An 8,453-nucleotide genomic window follows, 5' to 3' on the forward strand; every position below is an offset into this window, starting at 1 on the left:
TTCTAGAGTACTGACTTTTTTTTCTATTTAATTAAAGCAGGATGACAATCAAATGTTTACTACATCCTGAATAAACAGGGACAAAGGTACTGGGAAGGAAAACTGGTGTTTCCCAGATACCAGTCAGCACTGCCACCGCTATGGAATGTCCTGAAGACAGAAACCCAGGTCTCAAGGCTGTTGATTCTTCCCTGCCTGACTCCCACACCTGGGCCAGGTTCATCAGAACAGAAAAGTAGGGTCAATTTAATGTTCCCACTTAGGGAAGGGAACAGAAAGGGGACCAGTTAGGAGCCCTGTGGCCCAGGGCCCCAGGATTCTAGTGGGACTCAGGCAAAGGCAAGAAGTGCCCACCTGGAGGTTCCAGGGCTCCAGGACCAGGCTGTGTGGGAGCCACAGCCAGCGCGATGTTGGAGGTGCCTTTCTGCTCCGGCAGGATGGAGATGATGTGTGCACACACCTCATGGAGCTTCTGGAAACTGAAGGAGGCAATCCAGGGGAAGCACTCAGGATGCTGGGGCACGGTGAACACTCACTCGGTAAACGTGAGCTCCTTTAACATCCACAAGACCAGGCCACTTTGTGTTCTGCAAAAACCATCCACGGCCCCGCACTTCACGTATCCCAGTCAGCCAGGCCCTGAAACAGGCCCCTCTGTGCCCACCTGGACCCCCACTCTCCACAGGACTGCCCAAGGGAACATACCTGGCTCTGCAGTTTCTGTCTGCCTCACCAGGAGCCAGGCACCCATGTCTCTCCACCTCTGAGGATGGCTTCCCGGCTCTGCCAGGACGCACAGCAAGGACCCTGCCCAAGCACCTCCTCAGCAGGGCGCTTCTGCCTCCTTTCTGTCATCTCCTGGCACTACCAAGTCCCACCAAGTGTGAGCCTGACAAAACTAAGGCCCAGAGAAGTCACAGAAGCTGCCCAGGGTCACCCCTCACACCACTGCAATGGCTGGCAGTCTCTTTGCTGAGAGAAACGGGACAGGGTGGGCCAAGGCCACGCTGGGCAGGGTGACCGTGAATGCCTGGCGTGGTCCTGCTTTCCCTCCCTAATGGGGAAAGAAGGGAGACTAGACAGGGAAGCCGAGACACCAACAGGCAGAACAGGGGAGCCACAGTGTGAGGGCGGGGGAGAGCAGAGGCCGAGCCCCTCTCTCCCAGGAGCTCTGAGACCTCTTGACCCCAGATCAGCACACCGTGCTGGGGTGGGGCCTCTCCAGAACAGGGCCCCCATAAGAAACTTGACTACAGGATCCTCCCTGGTCTCCCCCAAATCCCACCCTTCTCAAGCCCAGCCCTGCCAATGCAAAGGCCTCTCCACCTGACGGCATGACGACCGGGGGTGTAGGATTCTTGGTGCCGATCCCTGAGTTGCAAATTTTGCCCTCCACTCACTCTAGACACACTACACTCATCTCCCGACTCGAGTTCAGGGTTCTACTTTATCCCAGCATCTCCTCCTCCAGCCCTGCTGGCCCATGAGTCCTGTCCCTTCTCTGACCTCGCAAGTCACTGACTGGCTTCTTAATAACAGTAACAATGCCCCCAACAGCAGGTCAAGCACTAGCCCAGGGATTGGCCCTGCTGCTCATTCTCTACCCTCCCAGAAGTGCTGTGTCAAAGGTGTCCAGACAGGGGACACAATTTGCATGAGAAACACAGAGAGTAAGAGTGAGGAGAGCTGGACTTCAAGCCCCAGGGTGTCAGCGGAAGGAGCGGAGGTCTTATGGGCAAACATCTCATCCCCTGCAGGGACTGTGTGCCCCTGGAGAACAGAGGTTGGGAATGCTTCGTGGATGACCTGGACCCTGTCCTACAACAGACAGGTACTAGCTAGACCACTAAGAACGGGCTCTCAGTTCCAAACTTTGCCAAACATCAACAGGGCCCCGCAGTGCCAGGAACTGTGCTTGGCTCCAGGGAAAACACCCTTTTTCCCGCTTACAGAACTGCTTCTCATTGTTTCTCTTCTCTGAGCTTCCCAGCAGCCTTATGAGCATCCACCCACTGCATTCCAGATAGGAGGGTAACTCTAGTGTGGCAAAGCAAAGCCAGGCTGCCTTCTAAGCGGTTCTCCTGGGCCTCCCTGGGGAGGTGTGAACACGCTCCTCTGCCCACAGGCAGACCAGGTCCCCTGCAGGCCCCACCTCCAGAGCCACACTGCTTCCTCACACATGGGCATATTTCGGGATCCAAACACCAGGTCCCGGACTCCGCACTCTTCCCAAAGGCAGGTCCTGAGCAGGTACGCAGTGCTGCCCAGACCTGACACCAGGACGACCGCATCCTAGGAGAGCTCCAGCCCAGCTCTGCTGCTCATCTGTACCCAGCCACACCTCCCTCATGGAGCTTTTCCTGATCATCTTGGACCTGCAGCCAGAACCAGATACATAACTGGGGTTGGGACCAGCTACACAACTGCAAGCCTGGTACAAAATAAGATGCAAGGCCCTCTGTTCAAATTTGAAGAATTTCAAGATGGCAACAGCAGAGCATGAAGCCCCAGCACAGGGCTCTGTGCAGCTCTCACACCACAAGCCCATGGCACCTGCCTTACCACTTGGGTATCAACTTTAACACCCATCTGGATGGCCCATTTGGGTCCTGCGTTACTATAGGACTTTTCCTACAATTTAATGCCTTTATTTGAACTTGAACAGCTAACAAGACATAGTCTTAGACACCAGGGACTATGTTTTACACCTCTTTGTAAAAATCTCCCAGAACCTATGATAGCTCTTAGGACATACTCAAACACCAGGAATTAATCTTAGTTTTAGGGAGTCCCCTGAGAACGTGCATCCTGCACTCACTCACGGAGACACCACTGCAAGCAAAGCCCTCTGCTGAGCACTGAGGGGAGCCAAAGCTTGGTGAGGTGTTGTCCGTCACCCTCAAGGGCAGACTGCCTCATTCACGAGCCAGCCACTGCTCCATCATGAGGTATTTGCTATGCGTCACCAACTGTTGGATGCTGGGGACAAACCCCTCTAGAAACAACAGGTCCACAGTGAAGACAAAGAAGCTGCTGAAATTTCCTATCAGTCTAACACTAAGCCAGACGGCTACATGGCAGGCTCTGGGGACACCCCAAAGAGGTGTCCCACCCAGTCTCAGAGAAGGGGCCCCCTCTGACCAAGGCCTATCAATCTGGAGCAGGCTCCTGGCAAATAGTAAGCTGTTCTCAGGCAACGGCAGGAAGTCCTGATTGCATCCTGTCCCTGACGTGGCCCATGACTCCTGTGTCCATGTGCGATGAGACAGGCCAGCAGAAACAGAGCTCTGGGGCAGGAAGTAGAGATGTGAGGGAATTCACAGGGGCCTCAGGAATACCAGCCACGCCCCAGTTGAACATCCAGGGAAACCAGGCACAGCTCCAACCTCTGCTTCCAGCTCATCCGTCTCCCTTCCTCTCCCTCTTCTTCACCTCATGTCTGGTCTGCCAGGGAACCATGGCTGGGACCTCCCTAACCTCACTGGCAAGGAAGCCCATCATAGGTTTTCTGCTCACTCTCCCACACGAAGAAGACACCATACTACTTTTAGAACCCTCCCCTGTGCTCCTGTTTTTGAAAAGTTGAACAGATAATTTTGGAAGTCATTCAGTTCAGTTCAGTTCAGTCACTCAGTCATGTCCGACTCTTTGCGACCTCATGAATCGCAGCACACCAGGCCTCCCTGTCCATCACCAACTCCCGGAGTTCACTCAAACTCATGTCCATTGAGTGGGTGATGCCATCCAGCCATCTCATCCTCTGTCGTCCCCTTCTCCTCCTGCCCCCAATCCCTCCCAGCATCAGGGTCTTTTCTAATGACTCAACTCTTCGCATGAGGTGGCCAAAGTATTGGAGTTTCAGCTTTAGCATCAGTCCTTCCAATGAACACCCAGGACTGGTTTCCTTTAGGATGGACTGGTTGGATCTCCTTGCAGTCCAAGGGATTCTCAAGAGTCTTTTCCAACACCACAGTTCAAAAGCATCAATTCTTTGGCACTCAGCTTTCTTCACAGTCCAACTCTCACATCCATACATGACCACTGGAAAAACCATAGCCTTGACTAGACGGACCTTTGTTGGCAAAGTAATGTCTCTGCTTTTTAATATGCTGTCTAGGTTGGTCATAACTTTCCTTCCAAGGAGGAAGCGTCTTTTAATTTCATGGCTACAGTCACCATCTGCAGTGATTTTGGAGCCCCAAAAAATAAAGTCTGACACTGTTTCCACTGTTTCCCCATCTATCTCCCATGAAGTGATGGGACCAGATGCTATGATCTCAGTTTTCTGAATGTTGAGCTTTAAGCCAACTTTTTCACTCTCCTCTTTCACTTTCATCAAGAGGCTTTTTAGTTCCTCTTCACTTTCTGCCATAAGGATGGTGTCATCTGCATATGGTTATTGATATTTCTCCCAGCAATCTTGATTCCAGCTTGTGCTTAAGGAAGCAATAAAACCTAAAGCAATTTTTTTACTCATAAGGGACTTCCCCGCTGGTCCCAGTGGTTAGGACTACACACGATGGAGGGGGGCTGGGTTCCATCCCTGGTCAGGGAACTAGATCCCACATTTTGCAATTAAGACCTGGTGCAGCCAAATAAATAAATAAAAACAAATATTGATAATAATGTGTTAAGGTAACATCTTCCCAGCTTCCTCCACACCAGACCATGACAATTCATGACACCAGAAGGCAGCATAGAGCCAGCAAGCCTCCGCCAAGGGCTCTCCAAGTTCCCGGGGGGCTGTGTGAGACAGGGACAATAGAACTGGTACAGTCCTTACTTACTCTGAGCCAGATTCTGTGGTGAGACCCTTGCAGCCTTATCCCATGCAATCCTGGTAACCACCACAGCAGGGGGGAGGGGGAGTCTGTCCTTTAGCTCCACTTTACAGATGAGGAAATGGAGGCTTAGCAAGGTGAATACAGATTGCCCAAGTTCACAAAGCTAGTAGACAGTAGACGGAGAATTTAAACCCTTGTGTCGGGCTCCAGAATAGGCTTCTGCCCCAAGAGGACACGCTGTCTTAGAGCTCCTGCTGACCTCAGCCCACGAGACTATACTGTGCCCTCACCCAGGCCTCACCTACTGTTGACTAAGTAGAGATTCATCGTCCACTGAGCTTGGGCCACATGGCCAAGCAGCACAGCCCCATACGCTTCGGGTGTGCCTCATTTCGTTTTTCAGAAACAGAATACGACAGCCACATGCTCCCCTAGGGCTTCTCCCACTCATCCGACAAAGCAAAGTGAGTCCCACAGCTGTGGAATCGCTGCTCTGCCCCACCTCTGATAGACACAAATTCAGTCTAAGTAGAAGCGGTCACAGATTTTTCCCACCACCACCAGGCAGCACAGCAGTAAAGAATCCACCTGCCAATGCAGGAGACACAGGAGACTCCGGTTCGATCCCTGGGTTAGGAATATCCCCTGGAGGAGGAAATGGCAATCCACTCCCATATTCTTGCCCAGGAAATTCCATGGACGGAGGAGTCACAAAGAGTGTCAGACATGACAGAAGACACAGGTACCAAATACGTGGAATAAGCAAAATGACTCTGATATCAAATTCAACTCAATGTTTTGGTCAGAAACAAGTTGAAACCATCAAGATGTTGACTTAAAAAATTAATTCAGAACTGGATTTAAAATAAACAGCCTGTTTCACAACGAAGAGAGCTGATATTCTAGGAACAGTAGTAGGATGTCTAATTAGATGCAGATGAGACACTCATCTAATATGCAAGGATATTCCCCCAGGAGCAAAAGGGAAGGTGAAGCAACAGGCTCTTTCTTTCAACCCATTGTGTCTTTGAAAGCAGCCCTCGCACAGGAATCATTTCTACATTACAAAGGCTTTTGTCTTCTGGAAATAATGGCCCGAAAAGACAGACAAGAGTTAAGTATTTGCATTAGTAAAGCCAAAAAGTATTATAAACCAAGAAAATGATGACAGAAAGAATATCCCTCAATTCCTTTACAGCTGCTAAGATACCAGCCTGGCTGATTCCCATACTCTGCAGGGCAATAAAGTTTAATAAAAATAATAACCACCACCACCACCAATACTTGAGTGCTTTCTCAACAAACTCTATGTTAGTTAGTCCATTCTACAGATGAAGAGTTTCAGGCAAAGAGAAACTGAGTAACTTGGCCAAAGTCACAGAGTGGCCAAGTAGTCTTACGCTTAGATCCTCAGTCATGTCCAACTCTTTGGGATCCCATGGACTGTAGCCCACCAGGCTCCTCTGTCTGTGGGGACTCTCCAGGCAAGAATACTAGAGTGCGTTGCCATGCCTTCTTCCAGGGGCTCTTCCCGACCCAGGGATCAAACCCAGGTCTTCCGCATTGCAGGTGGATTCTTTACCATCTTAGCCATCAGGGAAGCCTGAAGATGGCAGTACTGGGGATTGAACCCAGGGTCTCATGCATGCTAAGCATGTGCTCTACCACTGAGCTATACCGCCAGGTCTAGGCAAGTGGTCTTGAGCACAGTTAGATCTTGGTTTGGACACTCCTAGTAGGTTGACCCTATGTCCTGGTTTCCTGAGATAATCCAGGTCTAGGACAGTCATCCCAGTATAATTATGAAGAGGGTTCCCTTCCATGCTCTTAAAAAAGTTCTAGTGTGGTTGATAAATTATATGATCCTCCCACTTTCAGGGCCTAGTGGGGGAGTACATAGGGTTTGGGATTGTGCGATGTCTAAGAAATGATTTCTCTCCTTGGACAACCTGAGTGAGTATGGGCCTTTGGGAAGTAATAGTGACCCTTAAACCCCACAAAGCACTTTAGAGAATCTTCCTGGGCCATCTTCTGGCTTCCCTGTTTCACTCTGGCCTCCCTCTTTTGCCAGACAAAGATTGGAGTGGATGCCCATAGATTGTTTACTGGAGGAGTCCCATCTGTTGAATAAAGACCCAAATCAAAATCCTTGTCCCCCTCTCTGTGTGTCTGTCCACATGGTATTCCCCAGACAATGAGAGTATCAGATTCTGGTTTCAGGAGAACAAAAGTCAGTTAAGCAGCTGTATTTCCCAGAGGACTGAGGAATAGCTTTCCTTGACAATTAAGTTGGCATGTCCTGTAAGGGAGGGATTAGCTACTTCAGAGAAGTAGTAACGGGATATGGGTCTTTGACATCTTATTCCCCCAGTGAGCCTGGGGAGGGCTGATGCGCATCAGGAAGCTTGGGGAAAACTATGGAGTCCCAAACTTCTTCCCCTCACGGCAGTCCCAAACAACACATGACCCCTTTGAATGCTAGCTGTGGGCAAGTCTGAAGTATTTTCCCACCATAAGGCTATTGACTCACTTCCTTCCCTGAACCTGGGAGGAGCTGGGGTGGGAGAGAGGACAGAATCCCAAGACACAGGTCATGCTAGAGCCTCAGGCTCACCAAGCCACCTGGAGCCTAGGCAGCTCTGGGGATGGGGGGCAAAGAGGAAGGGTCACCTGGGCACTTAAGGTTTATTGATTGTTGTCCTCTCCATGTTCAGTCCTTGGGCTGGCTTCCTGTTCTGAGGTTTCAGGATATGACCTCCTGCCACTCTATCTGAGCTGACTCACCTCAGATGCTAAGGGATTTTCTGCACTTCCCTCCAAATGTACTGAAAGTATCCCTCATCGGATAGATACACAGAAGACACCCAGGCCCCAGCCCAGTGTTTATGCCCCATGTCTGTAGAGCTGAGAATGCAGGCTTCTCTCCTGCAACCATGAGCAAGTTACTTTATTTCTCCCAACCCCTTAATTTCTCCCAGTCTCAACTTTACAGGGTTACCATGAGAACGGAATGAGATGAAAGTCTCAACACAGAAAGTAAGCAGTCGCTACATGGTAGTTATTATTATCATCCTGCCTTTAAAATTTCCAAGGGACGGAGAAGGAAACGGCAACCCACTCCAGTATTCATGCCTGGAAAATCCCATGGACCGAGGACCCTGGTGGGCTACCATCCATGGGGTCGCAAAGAGTCAGACATGACTGAGCGACTTCTGTGTTTTTGAAGCTCAAAGGGATATGGGTCACTGAAAAGGATATAAACCAGGGCAGAATTTCTTAAAGAAGTAACAGATTAGTTAGTTACAACATCAAGATAAATGGAATTGAAACAGAGATGCTACCAAGAGAGTTGGGCAGTACTGCTTAAATAATGCTCAAGAGTTTCTATTCTTAAATTGTTTCCTCTTGAGAGAAGATGAGCAGCCCTGGGCCCACTCAGCTCTGCCTTTTCTGTTTCCCACTTTGGTTATGTGTTGTCACTTTCAGAATTGCACTTTTTTCACCTTGTCATAGTAGCTGCCAAAGTGTGTTTTTATAAACATGGGGTTCTAGAGTGCTGGCTTCCTGGGGCAGAGGAGAGAAAGAAATGCGTGTTGTACAAAATCAGTACGTTCATATGTTTAATAAAATAGTTGTATTATTGAAAAAAAAAAATTTCCAAGGGAACAC

General features: G+C 49.8%; 1 non-coding gene across 1 annotated transcript; it reads right to left on the bottom strand.

Moving 5' to 3' along the window:
- Positions 1–6,394: 6,394 nt before the first annotated feature.
- Positions 6,395–6,466, bottom strand: TRNAA-AGC. The gene has a single exon. It is a non-coding gene; the product is annotated as a tRNA-Ala (tRNA).
- Positions 6,467–8,453: the final 1,987 nt, after the last annotated feature.

Source organism: Bos indicus x Bos taurus, chromosome 7 (assembly GCF_003369695.1).
Source record: "Bos indicus x Bos taurus breed Angus x Brahman F1 hybrid chromosome 7, Bos_hybrid_MaternalHap_v2.0, whole genome shotgun sequence".
In the NCBI taxonomy this organism is placed as follows: domain Eukaryota; kingdom Metazoa; phylum Chordata; class Mammalia; order Artiodactyla; family Bovidae; genus Bos; species Bos indicus x Bos taurus.